Genomic DNA, 15,404 nt, shown 5'->3' on the forward strand with positions numbered 1-15,404 from the left:
TAAACAATTTCCTCCTCCATGTGCACAGTCAGCCTACAGTCTGGCATCTCTCAAAGGAGAGTGCTTGACTTTGGAACCCTAGTTTTCTTTTAATTTTAGGCAGTATGTGTGTGTTTAGGGATGGCATGCAGGAACACATCGGCAGGTAGGCAGGTTTTCTCAGTCATGCTACTTACATAATTTATACTGTTACACATTAAATGAACCAGATTCTTAGATGGTGCAAATCCCCATAGCTGCATTGAAATCTTTGGGGCTATGCCACTTCGCAGCAGCTAAGAATTTAGCACACTATATAGATGTTCTATTTGTAAAGGTGTCTCTTTCTTTTCTGCTGAGCACTGATCAGTTGAGTGGAGTGTCGTTGAATTACAACAGAACTGGGAGGCAGACAGCTAGACCAAAGCTCACGCTGAGTTACTTCACATTTTAACTCCAGCAGAAATGCCATTATTGACCACTCTGTTTTGTGACAGAATCTATTATCTTCATGTTTCACTTTCTGCAGTGAGGATGCTATGGCCCACCTACTGTTCCTTTGGCGACTCTGCTGTGCAGAAAAGTGAAACAAAGGTTTGACACTAGAGCTTGCAAAGTGGTCTGAAGGTGAGATTTTCCTACTTTATCTGACTTATGTTCAGATTCAGAAACAACTGTATTTTGTGCTAGAAGTCAATGCTTGATTGTTTTGGAAGTTGTGCTAACCCCTCTTCAACATCAGTGCAATTTATGGACTTTCTTTGGAGGGTTAAGAAAGAATTATGTATATTTTGTATATTAAATTGTTGTTTATATTTCAACATAATACATATTTTGCTCTTTCATAAAGACTTGAATTACTGCCTACAACATGGAGAATACATTGGGACATATCTAATGCATTCAGGCAAAGGGTGTAGCACACATATTTTATAATGAGCTGTTCTTACATGTTAATAACGTTGTGATGGAGGGTGGGTGATAGACACCCTTCATTAGGATACAAGAAGCAGTTAAGCTCTTTTTCTGATGTGAGATAGTTAAAACAGTAGTAGCCCCTGCCAAAAACACAGCCTACGTGCAAGGCTGGTCAGAAGCCAAGCTATGTGGGTGGTAGGCTTTCAGTGGGGGTGGAATGCAAAGGCTATGTATCATGTGGGTGGAAATTTGTGTATCGTTTATAGAAGCAGCCATAGAGAAAAGCACTGGTAATGTGGCCATGATAAAAACAAGCCAAGAGAGAGCTCTATGTGGGAAGAGTTTGGGCTGGAAAGATGCTTTGAACTGTGACCAAAGAAATTGCCACCTGTCTGATTCTCAGTGTGATCAAGGAAACAAAACTGTGTACATTTTTTTTTTGTAAACACACAGAATTGAATCAAAATGTAAACTCATCAGCTGGCATTCCCCCTGGTGGCTGAGCATGGCATAACAAGTTTGCCTTATAGCATTTCTGTTGAAAGCGGCACTGGCCCTGTGATGGTTTTGTAACTTGGCCCTCTGGACAGGTCACATATTGTCCCACCCTTCTGGCATAAACCAGTAGTCTAATCCCTGATTGTATGCCAACTTCATGTTAGACCATTGGTCCAAGTCCAGACTATCTTTACTCCTGGGCTTCAGTAGTCCTAACATCTTGTTGAAGGGTTTCTGCTCCACCTTCCTCAGTCGGCTGAAGGGGATCCCAAAGCCGTCCTCTCCACTGGGTTTGAATAGAAAGTCAAGGCCTGATTACACAGACCCCCTTGCTACCACCCCTCCCTCCCCCACCCGGACCACATCCTACCTTGCTCTGTCTTGGTCCTTTTCCTCAACCTCCTTCTGGGTTCCTGGTGTGCCCATTCCACTCTCTAAGCCTCTCCCACCCTTTCACTACTTAGCAATTTCTATTGTCCAGCTAGTTCTGTGGCAGGAGAGTTTTCTCCATTTCCGTTGTGGGACAAATGCTGAGCCAGCTGGAGTCTTTCTTCTCTCTGCAGGCCCACCACACAGAATTCAGATGTACCTTTGTTCTGGGAAGCGCTGTCTGCCAGCTGACCCACTCAGCTTCCTGACTCCAGCCCGACTTTTCTCCCTGATTGAGAGGCAGAATCTGCCCTTCTTCCTGGTCAGGCCCTAACTGAGCTGGGTTCAGACTTTTTTCTAAGTTTGATACTTAGTGCAGGTGTAGTGGGGTGAGGCCAATTGCACCACAGGCTCTTGTTCACCCCTTCAAACCCAGTGTGGACTTGGTATATCCCATCACACAGAGAAATACCTGTCTCCATCATCAATTTCTCCTCCTAATGGAAACAATCTCCAAGATGCTAAGTATTGGCTAACTGCTCAGGTCAAAAAGGTAACAATAATAATAATAATTAATAATAAATGATAGTTATGTAGTATCTTGCAACCCAAGATCACATAGAATTTACAATAGTTAAGTCCCACCAGACCCTTGTCAGGTAAGTAGGTGTTATACTCCCCAGATGTGAACACACAAACAATGAGACCAGTGCTATAATGTGGTTAAATATGGAGGCCATTACTTTATTGAAATAAATAGCCAAGAGGGAGGCCTTCTCCCCCCACTGCAGACTACCCAGGAGGGTGTTTTAGTGAAGAATTCAACTGGACGCTAATGTCCCCAGGTCCCACAAACCTGAGGATGGGTATAAAGGCATTGATCCCCTCCACACCATTCAGCCTGTCCTGGGACTTTGGGTGGGAGCCAGAGTATCAACCCATACCTCAACAGGTGAGATGAGATGAAAGGAGTCGTTACACAAAGCTAGAGCAATTTCACTGTTCATAAATTTATAAATTTCCAAGTTTATACTGGTGTAACTGAGATAAGAATTAGCCCCAATATATAAGTTTAAATGATCCTGGGAAAATAAGAATAAATATCAAAATGTATACACCCTAAGTGGAAAACATGGATATTACATGACTTATCATAGTCAATGAAAAATGTTAACTGGTTTGCAAGTGTCTGTTAGGCTGTATAGTGGGGGGATTGTGATACTCTAATAGGTATATACAGTTTGCAATAACCATGCAAACCCTGGAAATAGAAGCTTTTAGGATTCAGACTCAACTCATCAAATGTAATCCTTGACAGTTGGCTAGTTCAGAAACTAATCACTCTGTACACTGGAACGAGACCTGCTCATCTGTTAGGAGTTCTAAGTAAAGTCAGATATGTAAAAGCCTTGAAATAAGGTACTATCATAAAGGGGAGTGGGGCAGGAGGTGGGGGTGGGGGATTGTGGACCAAATGCTCAGTTGGTGGCAAACAGCATAGCTCCACTGTCATAGCATTCCTTTCCAGATCTGAACCTTAGAGTTCAGAAAATGAGATACTAGCATAAATCCTTTAAGCTTAATTACCAGCTTAGATTTGATAGCACTGCCACCACCCAAAAATATAGTGTTTTGGGGCACTTTGATCTCCTCAACCTTCCCTGGGGACCCCAAGAACCCAAATCCCTTGGGTTCTTAAAACAAGGAGAAATAAACCATTCCCCTTCTTTCCCCTACCCAGACTTTCCCTCCTGGGCTATCCATGAGAGACTACTGATCCAAACGTTTTTTAAATCACAATACAGAGAAGCATGTCCTCTTCCCTTCCACAAAGAGCAAACAGATTCCAGCGAAACAGAGAGGATTCTACGCACTCTCCCCCCTCGACCGTCTCCCCCACCAGTCCTATGTCGAGTTATCCCAATCCTACTGAGATAAACAGGGAAACAAGAAAAAAAATCAAATCAGTTCTCTAAAAAGAAATCTTTAGTAAAGAATTATCTTCTGTAATTCAAGAATGTAAATATTACAGGGTCCTATAGCTACAGACCCAGAAATACAACTTTCCCCCGCAGACCAAGCAATACAAATGCAAATATTCCAGCGAACTACACATATAAAAGTTAACCTAGCCAGAATCGCAACATTTGCAAAATAGAGACAAAAAAAAAAAATAGAATAAATCGCCTGTTCTTACTTAACTATTTGAACAGAAACTTAGAGAGCCTGTAAATGCTGGTCTCTCTCAGACCCTCAAGAGAGAACACACAACGACAAAGAACCCACACAATAAACTTCCCTTCCCTCCACCCAAAATTTAAAAATGTCTGTTTCTGGATTGTCTCGTGGCTCAGGGTGTTATGTTGCCCGACTGTCTATGTTAACGACTTTAACAGTAAACAGAAGACATTAACCCTTAAGAATCTGTTTATGACATCCACCAAAGTTAGAGATATGGCAATTTACACTAGCTAAGGATCTGGCCCAATATTACTGAGGTTTAAAAAAACAAAACCAACATGGAAACCACCACTCACTATCCTTTCAGATTAAAAAACAAAAGACAAAAACATTGTTTCTGGACGACTTTATGCATCATTATGAAAAAAGTGGCATAAGGAAGTTTTCGCTCTCAAGAACATCTGTAACTCCAGTGGCAAAGGTCTGTGCTTTTGGGATCAGCAGTTCCTGAATTCTGTTCCCCACAGAGAATATTGGAAATTGCTATTGAATTATTATTATCTATAATAACACATTACACACATTCTCATGAACTTTTATTTGGTTAGCAGTGAGAAAATTCCACAGTTCTTTAGAATGAATGCATTGGTGTAGCTGTTTAAAATGCCGAGGTTAAAAAACCCACATATACCTGTATTCTCTTGCTAAATATACTTGTGGAACTCATCTTTGTAATTTGTTATGATCATTCTTTTCACAGTGAGAAGCTGTGCAACTCTGTGATGTCCGAGAACAAGTCTGTAGCTATCACAGAGAAATCCCTTTTAACTAACGTCATAGCTATATAAAAGAAGGTCTGAGGAAATGTAGTAAAGTTTCCCAGATAAATGCCCTCTCAACTTATAGCTTATTCTTTATTGTACAGATTTCTGTCTATAACTGAGGGCCTGATTCTTCCACCCTCATCCATGGTGAGTTGTACCTTATCATAAAAGTGGTCCCCAGTTGTATCAATGAGATTACTCAAAGTAGAGTACTAATCCATGTAAAGGTGACAGAATTGGGTCCTCAGCTACTAAGACAATGCCAAACTGCTGCCACACAATTGCTTGTGCTCTAGTGCAGCTGTAACACCCACATATCCCAGTCATCAGCAGGCGGGATCGAACCTGGGGCTTCGGGAGCTTAGAGCATGAGCCTCTACTGCATGAGCAAAAAGTCAACTAGCTCTTAGCAGACTCATTTTATCTCTCTCTCTAAGTGGTCTCATTGCCACTAGATGGGACAGAACGCCACACCCAGGAGGTGTGTGGGTTACACACTTCCCCTAGCTGAGGAAGTGAGTCCTAAGCTTCAGAGACTTCCCAGCTGAAATCCCAGAGGAGCCCCCACTTGTAACACCGACAGACCCCAGTTACCAGCGGGCAGGATTGAACCTGGGGTCTCTGGGGTTTAGTCCATGAACCTCTACCAGACTATAATCTTCTGTGGTGTTAGAAGGCTTTCCCTTCACCCTCTGCCCTGGTTCTTGTCACGTAGATAGAAAGCAGAAGACCAGAAGTCTGAAGTGCAAACAATGCAATGTTAATTGGGGTTAGTTTCCAAGCAAGCATATTCCGAAGCCCTTCATACCAGTCGGGCTTATCTCTATACGCCGATAGAGTCTGTTCCCCAGTGTTCCATTCCCAGCTCTGACGCCGCAGAGGATTTACCCCGTGCCTCCCTTCCCAGCTCTGATTCCACAAAGCCTTGGCCTGTGTCCCTGTTCCCGTTCTCCCCCTTAGCAAACGTTATTCCAATTTCCCTTTCCCCCAATATTCTCAGCTATACCTTAACTAATCATTTTACTGAAATTTAAGTAACCAATCCTAACATATTGTAACATAATTCTCTAACCAATCATATCCCACTACCCTAATTAACTTACACCTAGCAAAACTAATTATACAGCAGACAGAAACAATTAGAGAACCAGACAGAGTAACAATAGAAAAGTGGAGGCCATAAAGATAAAACAATACAGAAATGAGGGTTTCACAACCACAACCATTGATCAGTGATTTCTTGACAGACAGGATGCTATCAAACTAAGTTTTCTTTAACCATCTTAAGATCTGTTTCTTTATCTGGTGATGATGGGCACTGTCAGAAGAGGAACGTCTTCCTAACAGCCCAATAGCACCTTATTTCAATGTGACTGGTTTGGAAGGTGAGGATGTAACCGTATAGGCCTTAGTCTGAGGCCTTGTTTTTAGACTATCCTAGTGAGAGAGAGCCCATACACAGGTGGACTGTGATTTTGATTCTTTGTTTTTATACTCCTGTAACTAGCTCAGTGATAAAAAATACAACTAAGTTCTTCAAGTATAGGCCTTTACAGGCAGGCCTGAATATCTATATTCTAACATGTGGTGGCCTCTTGGACTGCTAGCCTGTGGAGAGGGAGTGAAGGTAGTGGGAACTGGATAAAATATACCATATACTGAGTGAACAGAGGGAGAAGCATGGAGGAGGTTACAGTGGGGAAAAAAAAATAAAATAAAAAGAGGATTCCCCTAGGAGACTCTCCCTGAAGATCCAACATTGCCACCATTATCACTGCTGGCAGGGAGAAAGTCCTACAGAAGTCTGCAGAAATCATTTGCTATCACAAAGCTAGAGCAAAGGATGAACAGGGAAGGGCTGTGAGCCTGGAGAATTCAGTAAGCTGTTCACCAAACAACTGAGTTTTTGCAAGTTTATCACAACTCAATTTGTAAGACATTTTCCCCCCTTCAGAATCCAGTTCATCAGGTGGTAAGGTTATATGTTGATAATTGCTTTAGTTACTTATTTTAGTTTTCTATCATATGCTCGTTTAAATAACATTTAATAAACACTTTATGCTTTTAATAATATGCTCAGATATTCTAGACATTGACGTACATGAATGAATTTTAAATCAAGGCCCACACTAGCCTCAGCTGAGTGAGCAGATGTTGATATTTTTTCCTCACATCCAATCTCAGAATAGGGGGTAGAGTATCCATGTATATACCCTACATAGCATCAGCTACTTGATAGTCACATTCACAACCTCTGAATGAGGAATAAGCTAATGGATCTGGCTTGTCATAGATCCACTCTACTCTGCTTCCAAACCACCTTTCTTACTATCTCTGGGGTCCTCGCACTATACAAGGGAGCCACTCTGCTTCTGCTTCGTACAGGACCTTCCACACCCTTCCTTGATCTACAGGATTTAGTCTATTTATTATACTAGGCTGGTATATGATGTGAGCCACATGTCCAAGGGGCACATTAGAACAATTACATTGCATCTAAAAGGAAAGGAATAGATTTTTAATGAACTATAAGTGTTTTGTTTTATTTTATCCTGCATCTTTGCTGTCAAGAAGTATTGCTACTGACTAGCTGTATGCTAATAAAATAGCTTCACTTTTAGCATTTTCAATAATGAAACGGACAAGCTGTAGTAAAACAAATATATGGAAATCTATAGTGGAATTCAGGCATTTGTTTGGAACATATAACTCCTTTTTATTCCATGAGAACAAGTTTGTTTTCTCTTAGAGGGAATGTAATTATGATGAACAACAAATATATTTAATGCTACTTCAAGCATGAAAAGGCAAAAGCACAGGTTATAACATTTGAATGATTTATACATAATATACTGTGCAGAATTATTAATCCTACAGAACTCCAAGTGTTGATGGTGCTTTGCAGACAAATGAAAGTGAAGTCGGTAGCAGTGACTCATCTTTTCACTGTAGAGATGTGATTACTGCCTCAGTTTGCTCTCTTCAGTGGGTTAATTTAGCTCTCTGGTTAAATCAAAACTCCAGCCATTCCCAGGAGACAGAAGTCCATCTTTTTGGGGTATCACAGCAACAGCTTTTGGTGACCTCACAGTCCAGGGAAGCAGAGGGGAACCTTCCTCCTACCCTCTCCTGGAAGTTCTGGCTCTGGACCCCAAAAAGAAAAAGAATGCTTGGTTCAGTTCCCCAGGCCTCTTTTCCTCCCCTTGCTAGAAGTTCTTCCCGCTTCAGGATTACCATACTAGCAGTTCCAAAAACCTTTCCTTTCTAGGCTTTCTTTCTTCATGAACTTCTTCTATGAACACCCATACCTTAGTACATGTGAGACCCACAACCTGGTCTCTTCAGGCTTCTCTTCAGTTGCAGCAGAAGGGAGTTCTTGTATATGGTTTCCTTTCTCAGCAGAACTACACCTCCCATCCACCCTGGGGACTATAGTCAATAGATTCCAGAATGTTTGGGTTCTGCATTGTATCAGAGTCCTAGCCGTGCTGGGTTTGTAGCCTCCTTAAAGGGCCAGCACATTCTACTACAAAATCCCTTCTCCTAGGAATTTTCAGTCTATATCCTTAATCCTGCAATGTGTTCTGGGTAGGTGGATCCCTACAACCATGCAATCTCCTGAACACCCCTGAACTTCATGGGGCTCCATGCTGGTACATGCATAGAGTTTATTGCAGGATCAGGGACATCTATTACATTCTAAACTAGTAATAAGTGAACCAGTTTGGACAAAATAAAACCCCATATATATGAGGTTCAATAAAGTCACATGAATATATACTTCTTAGTTTTGATGGAACAAGAGAAGTGTTTGTTGTTATATATCTGGCCTAGATAAAACCTGGAAGTATCAATCACCTCTCTCAAAAGGCTGAGCTTGCAAGATGGCAATGTTTTAAGCCGTTTAAAATAAGTTTTAATAAGTGCCTATACTTTTAGATATTTATCCTCTCCGAGCCCCCAGAATCCTTGTTATTTTGCCTAGCTATTAAAAATCTAAGGATGAAGTTTAATAAATTGTAAGGTATTGTGTGCTCCTGAAGAAAAAAGATACTTGCAGTAAAGAGGATATAGAAGAGTTCTTCGTTCTTTATAACAGGGCTCGTCAACCTTTCAGAAGTGGTGTGCTGAGTCTTCATTTATTCACTCTAATTTAAGTTTTCGCGTGCCGGTAATACATTTTAACGTTTTTAGAAGGTCTCTTTCTATAAGTCTTTAATATATAACGCAACTATTGTTGTATGTAAAGCAAATATTTTTAAAATGTTTAAGAAGCTTCATTTAAAATTAAACTAAAATGCAAAGCCCCCTGCACTGGTGGCCAGGATGCAGGCAGTGTAGGGGCCACTGAAAATCAGCTCACGTGCCACCTTCAGCACACATGCCATTGGTTGTCTACCCTGCTTTATAAGAATGAGTGGGCATAATTAAAACTGGAATCTAAACTATAAAACAATGAGAATCCAAAAGGAGATATTTGACAATAAGCCATCTTGATTTTATTGCTCACCTTCAAAGTGCTCTCTTTTTCATTTTAACTATAATTTAACTATTTTACAAAGGATTACAGGGGGAAAAATAGGAGTTTGGTATAAAAGTCACAGTTTAGTATGAACTCTATGATTTTTTTTTCCCTCTTAAAAAATGTGGCCTAGAGATTCAGAAGAGCTCAGCATTCAGCCGCTCCTATTTAGGCATGTAGAGGAAGTGGCCAGATTTTCAGAAGCACTTCAGTGGCTTGCCTCTCTCAAATCAGGGCATGCTGTTCTTGTCATTACAAACAAATAACAACTATCATATTTTATTTCAATTCTTGAGCTATTGTTTCACCAAGTGACTAATACCATTTTAGTTTTTGTATGTATCACATAGCTTTTGAAGGCCTAGAGATGAATAAGGCCTTTCATGCCATGATCCCTCCTGAATATTAATCATGTCAAAGGTTGTCTTCTGCATAACTTCTACACTGCGTGACTGTGACTAATAAATATTCAGTGGAGTTCCCTTAATCATCAGGCTGCTAGTGCTACTGAAGATTGTGAGTTGGTCCTAATTAAGGGGATAACACTCCTGAAGGATCATCCAGTTACGTGGGATAATTATGGTTTCTGGCAGACAATTTTTTTTCTGAAATAACTACATCACAAGTTATCTAAAATATGGGTTGGTTTAAGACTGTTCACTTACATTTTTCACTATTCATATTGTTCAATTAGTCATATACGTCACATGGTATTGTGTCTATCCCCTGACTGAATGAGTGTACCTTTTATAAGCAGAAAATGGGCTTTAAATTTTAGTGTGTGCATGTACAAGAAGTGCCAGTATTACGAAAGTATCTTTAAATAGACTTGGAAGGATTAATTTTTTGTCAGAAAACATCTATTTCACCATACACACAGAAACCAACAAAATATTTGCATTGATGATAATCAAAATTTAGAGAGGCAAAGCAAGGAAAATGCTGGTTTAGACCTTATTAGAGCTTGATATGAGGATATTTACTTTGTATATTTTGATGTGATATTGACAATTTGTTTTAATGGATATGAATATTTAATTTTTTGAATCTCAGCATCTATTACCATTAAGTAACTGTCTGACACCCCTGTAATGCTCTGCAATTATGAACATTTAAATAGATAACGAATAAAAATGGATTAAAAATGAACATTATTTTTATAATTTCGGAGGATAATAAAAATAGAATTCTGCCAAGCCCTAATTTTAGAGTAAATTCCCAGAACCCATTTGAAATGTTCTCCTAGCTATCACAGAGAGAGAGAGAGCTAACTGGAAAGAAGAACCATAACTCTCTGAAGAAAGTTGGTTCTTGCGACTTTTCTATGCATTAGCAGAATCGAGCAGTTTAGAAAGTTCAGGTGCCACAGTCAAGCAATGGAAGCTTCAGTAATCAACCTGAAACAAATTGAACTTCATTCGTCTATAATCCATGCAAATACTGAAGATTATTTTTACACTTGGTGACTAGCCCAAAGCTGAATACCCTCAAAGGTTAATACTTTCAGGGGCAAATGAAGGCATTATGCTCGTCTCTTCAAGGGAGGCAGTCCACACCTTGTAGGTTTGGACCTTATTTAAGTTGTCATTCTTCACATATGCAGTACAAATTATGGGCCAGTCCTGCTTGCATTAAATTAGTGAAAAATCCCCTGGGTATTTGGCAATAGAGTCAACTGGAATCATTTTGCAGCAAAGGCTGGAGAGGGGTGAATATAATGGAACATGAATATGAGGCCAGTTGTTTGTGCACGAAATAAACAGTTCTGCAACGCTTTCTAAGAACAATTAGCGTTTAGCAATGGAACCTCATTACGGTGACCTAATATTAAATCTTTGCTAAGAAGCATGGAGAGATTTTCTGTGCAAATTAAGGAGTGTGTAGATTAGCTTTGTATCATTTAGCAATGGCTCTCCTGTATGTGTTTGGTACTACCTCAAACATGCTGAATGGAAGAAAGAAAGCAGCTTTCATATCAGATACAGATTTCCAAAACAGGTAGCCAGAAATGTAAAACAGTATATATAAAACTCAGACTATTTAAAATAATCACATCCATATCTTTGAGTGCCACAGAGAAATACATAAAATTTCCTAGTGAATCATTCAAAATACTTAGCAGCAGTTTTTAAATGGCTGTAGTACATAAAAATGAAATTTGCTAAGAGTAACAACTGTTACATATTTTCTTGTTACGTGTATAAAAATGATTTATTAATACTACCCCTTGTTTGTATGGCATTTTTATGTTATTCCAAGTGAGATAATGTATCCATGGTCTGTTAATCATATTTGATTTTTTTATCCTTTGCATTAATGCTCAATTATAATAACATTTTGTTTCACATCTGACTCCTTGCTATCTGATACAGAATCCAAAAAGCACTATTAATAGTGGGTTCAATCAATTTCTAAGTGCATGCATTTCCTCTAGCTACTGATCTAATTGCAATCATAGAAGACATTAAAGGAACATGCTGTAAGAATGGGAAAATTGTGTAAGTTAGAGTGACAGAGACAATGAATAAACATGTATATGATTCTGCTAAGTGCTTTTGGAATGAAAGTCTGTTAATCCACTTACCTATTGAATGACTCAAAACACAAAGAAATAGATGTTCTGATCCAATGTTAGGAGTTTTATGAATGCATATGGGAATGCTACCACAAATGCAGGAAATCAGGACTCATCATAGTTATTTTTAGTTAAATGTTAGGCTGCAATTTTTAATGAGGGTACTTAAAATAAAAAACAATCTCTAACAGTCATTTAAACAACTATCTAGTAGTAAAATTATATCTGTTCAAAATGGATCCCTCTCCCTTCAGAGTAATAGACCATCTAGCCCCAAAATGAAAAAGCCACCATATCACCTGCTCAGATGAGATTCATTTCCACCAGCCTAAGTTCCTCAACTAGCCCTTTTTACCCCTGCAATAATTCAGCTACAACAAGGGTTACCTGAAATCTGTGCATGATACTATTGCTCTTCTACAGAGCCTGGTTGGCTTGAGAGCTCATTCGACATTAAAATCTTGCCCCTACTTCCTGGTTCCCCAGCTCTTCTCTCGTTGGAGTAAAGGATTGTTATTCCTACAAGGGATTGTGTGGGCTGAAAGAGGGGATCTGTGCTGCTGCTCCAGGCACAAAGCAGGTGAAGAGTCTGAACTCCGGGCAGAGAGACAGTTCCAGGGAGCAACCTGAGTGTGGGGACCCCCTGAGACTGCACTGCACATATGGATTGGCCAGAGCCCAAGGGGAAAAAGAGACTTTAATCTAGGACTAAGGACTCGCAGCTGGATGGGCTGTGAAGACTGTTACTGAAGGAAGCAGTTCCTTTTAGGCATCTGAGATATATTATACACTCCCATTGGGTGACTGTTTGCTGGGATTTTGTACATCGTAGTAAAAGTGTTGTGAGAGATTTGTGCATTGAAGTGATTCCTTCATGAATTTTTCCCTCCCCAAAGAGATTGGAACCCTGAAAAAGAGGGGAGCCCCCACCATACAGCATGCAAACAATGATTTATTTGAGGAACCTTAGCCCAACACCAGTGCTCAGTTCCCAGCAAGCAAGTCTAAATCAAGAATCAACTCCAGTCAGAAACAATGCAAAGGCAAACTCTCCTGCTGTTGCACAGATCTCTCTACCCAGAATCTTGCACAGTCAAAACTAACGTCTGACGAAGTGGGTATTCACCCACGAAAGCTCACGCTCCAAAACGTCTGTTAGTCTATAAGGTGCCACAGGATTCTCTGCTGCTTTTACAGATCCAGACTAACACGGCTACCCCTCTGATACTAGTCAAAACTAACATTAAGCATATCTTTCTAAGACTGGAACTTGTTCATACGCTAAGAAAGAGAACTTGAAACACTAAGCGTAGCAGCTCTACCCAGTGACACTAGCTGCTATGAAACAGGCCCATGAATATCTGTAATCCTCTGCATGTTTCAGTCTGTGTTTCAGTCTGTCTCCCAAAATGTGATTTATGTGCTTGACTTTTGAGACAGGATTAGACAGTTTCAACATCTTCACGTACAGAAAGAGACAACACAGTGAGACTGAGTGGCTCTACCTGACCAAACAATTGAGTAGCATTCTCCTGGATAGACCCTGATGGATAATCCTTCTGACTAGACCAAAAACTGTTTGAGCAGTATGAGTTAAACAGAACCAGGCTGAGAGACCCACAGACTCACAGGTAAGGGGGAAAAAGGGAAGAATAACAGCAGAACATGTTGTGAGTGGCTCTCCGGGTGGGTCATAGGTATAGTTGGGATCGCTAAAGAATGTAAGTTGGTTCTGCTCTATTCCTGTAACTTAAAAGGAAAACCTGTGCACCTTAGATTATAGTGAATCATACGTTTAATTGAGGATAAATATGCACATAGGCTGTTTGTTTTAAAATCCTCACATTTTCTCATGCTTTGTTCCAAATATTAAATAAAATACTTTGTTTTAAGAAGGCTGTTGGTCAATATTGCTGGTCACAGCTTCCCAAAGGGAAGAAATGTGAGTTCCTGTTGCCCAGCCTGATGATAAGCAATTGGAATATAAAACAAAACAGTAATTATGCTTTATTTGGATTCATAAATTGGTGTTCTAAGAACTGCAGTCTGTGTCAATTTCTTTTTTCACCTTCCTCTAGCTGGTACATGCTGCTAGCATTACAGGCCTTATCCAATGACCCTGAAGTCATTGGAAAGAATGCCATTGATTTGAATAGGTTTTGAATCAGGAACTATTTCATTCTGTTGACCAACAGGTAAGTGCTTCAATTGTATAAACAGGATCCTGCATCTCTCATCTTCTTTGTTCTCTAATTGTCTGGATTTGCTCTATTAGCTGTGAGTTTCCATCTGAACCGTCTTTACTATTAGCATATTGGCATCCACAATAACATTTTTGGCCCAATTTTCCCAAAGAGTTCTTAATTCTCATTTTTGTGCCCTCATTCAATTGTAGGTCCATATGACAACATAAAAATTTATAGGAACAAAATAGTCTGCTATCTAAATTCTATAATTTGTGCCCAGAATTGATTGAGCCTGTACTATGTGTGCAAAATTGTGGCTCCAAAATTATTTGCCAGCTTTGAATATCTGACCTCTGAAGTCATCTACACCTGTAAGTAATGGTCACACAATATTATTAAGCTCTGTTGCCTTGTTTTCATTTTGATTTTCACTATTATCCGCACCAAAATAAATGAAACAACCAAACAGGCTTTCAAAACGTGTCCTCATGGTACAGTCTTTATCAGAGTTCCACGCAAAACATGACAGCCAGATTACATGAAAACTACGAGGAGTCCAATGGCACCTTAAAGACTAACAGATTTATTTGAGCATAAGCTTTCATAGCTGAAAAACCCACTTCTTCAGATTCCTGGAGTGAAAATTACAAGTATAGGCATAAATATATAGTTGCACATGAAGAGAAGGGAGTTACCTTACAAGTGGAGAAACAATGTTGAAGGCCAATTTAGTCAGGGTGGATGTAGTCCACTCCCAATAATTGATGAGGAGGTGTCAATACCAAGAGAGGGAAAACTGATTTTGTAGTGAGCCAGCCATTCCCAGTCCCTATTCAAGCCCAAACTGATGGTGTTCAGTTTGCAAATAAATTGTAGCTCAGCAGTTTTTCTTTGAAGTTTTTTTTATTGAAGTCTGGCTACCTTTAAATCTGTTATTGAGTGTCCAGGGAGATTGAAGTGTATTCCTACTGGCTTTTGTATGTTACCATTCCTGATGTCTGATTTGTGTGCGTTTATCCTTTTACATGGAGACTGTCCAGTCTGGCCAATGTATATGTATATGGCAGAGGGGCATTGCTAGCACGTGAAGATATATGCACATGATGGCATATATCACATTAGTAGATGTGCAAGTGAATGAGTTTCTGATGGTGTGGTTGGATCCTATGATGGTGTCGCTAGAGTAGATATGGGGTTTATTACAGGGATTGGTTCCTGGGTTAGTATTTCTGTGGTGTGTAATTGCTGGTGAGTATTTACTTCACGTTGCGGGGCTGTCTGTAAGCGAGAATTGGCGTCTTTCCCAAGGCTTGTGAGAGTGGGAGATTGTTTTCCAGGATAGGCTGTAGATA

General features: G+C 39.9%; 1 long non-coding RNA gene across 1 annotated transcript; it reads left to right on the forward strand.

Moving 5' to 3' along the window:
• The first annotated feature begins 511 nt into the window (after positions 1 to 511).
• Positions 512 to 13,644, forward strand: LOC142047949 (uncharacterized). The gene is made up of 3 exons (XR_012657282.1): positions 512 to 606; positions 4,871 to 4,916; positions 13,307 to 13,644. It is a non-coding gene; the product is annotated as an uncharacterized LOC142047949 (long non-coding RNA).
• Positions 13,645 to 15,404: the final 1,760 nt, after the last annotated feature.

Source organism: Chelonoidis abingdonii, chromosome 19, assembly GCF_003597395.2.
Source record: "Chelonoidis abingdonii isolate Lonesome George chromosome 19, CheloAbing_2.0, whole genome shotgun sequence".
NCBI lineage: Eukaryota > Metazoa > Chordata > Testudines > Testudinidae > Chelonoidis > Chelonoidis abingdonii.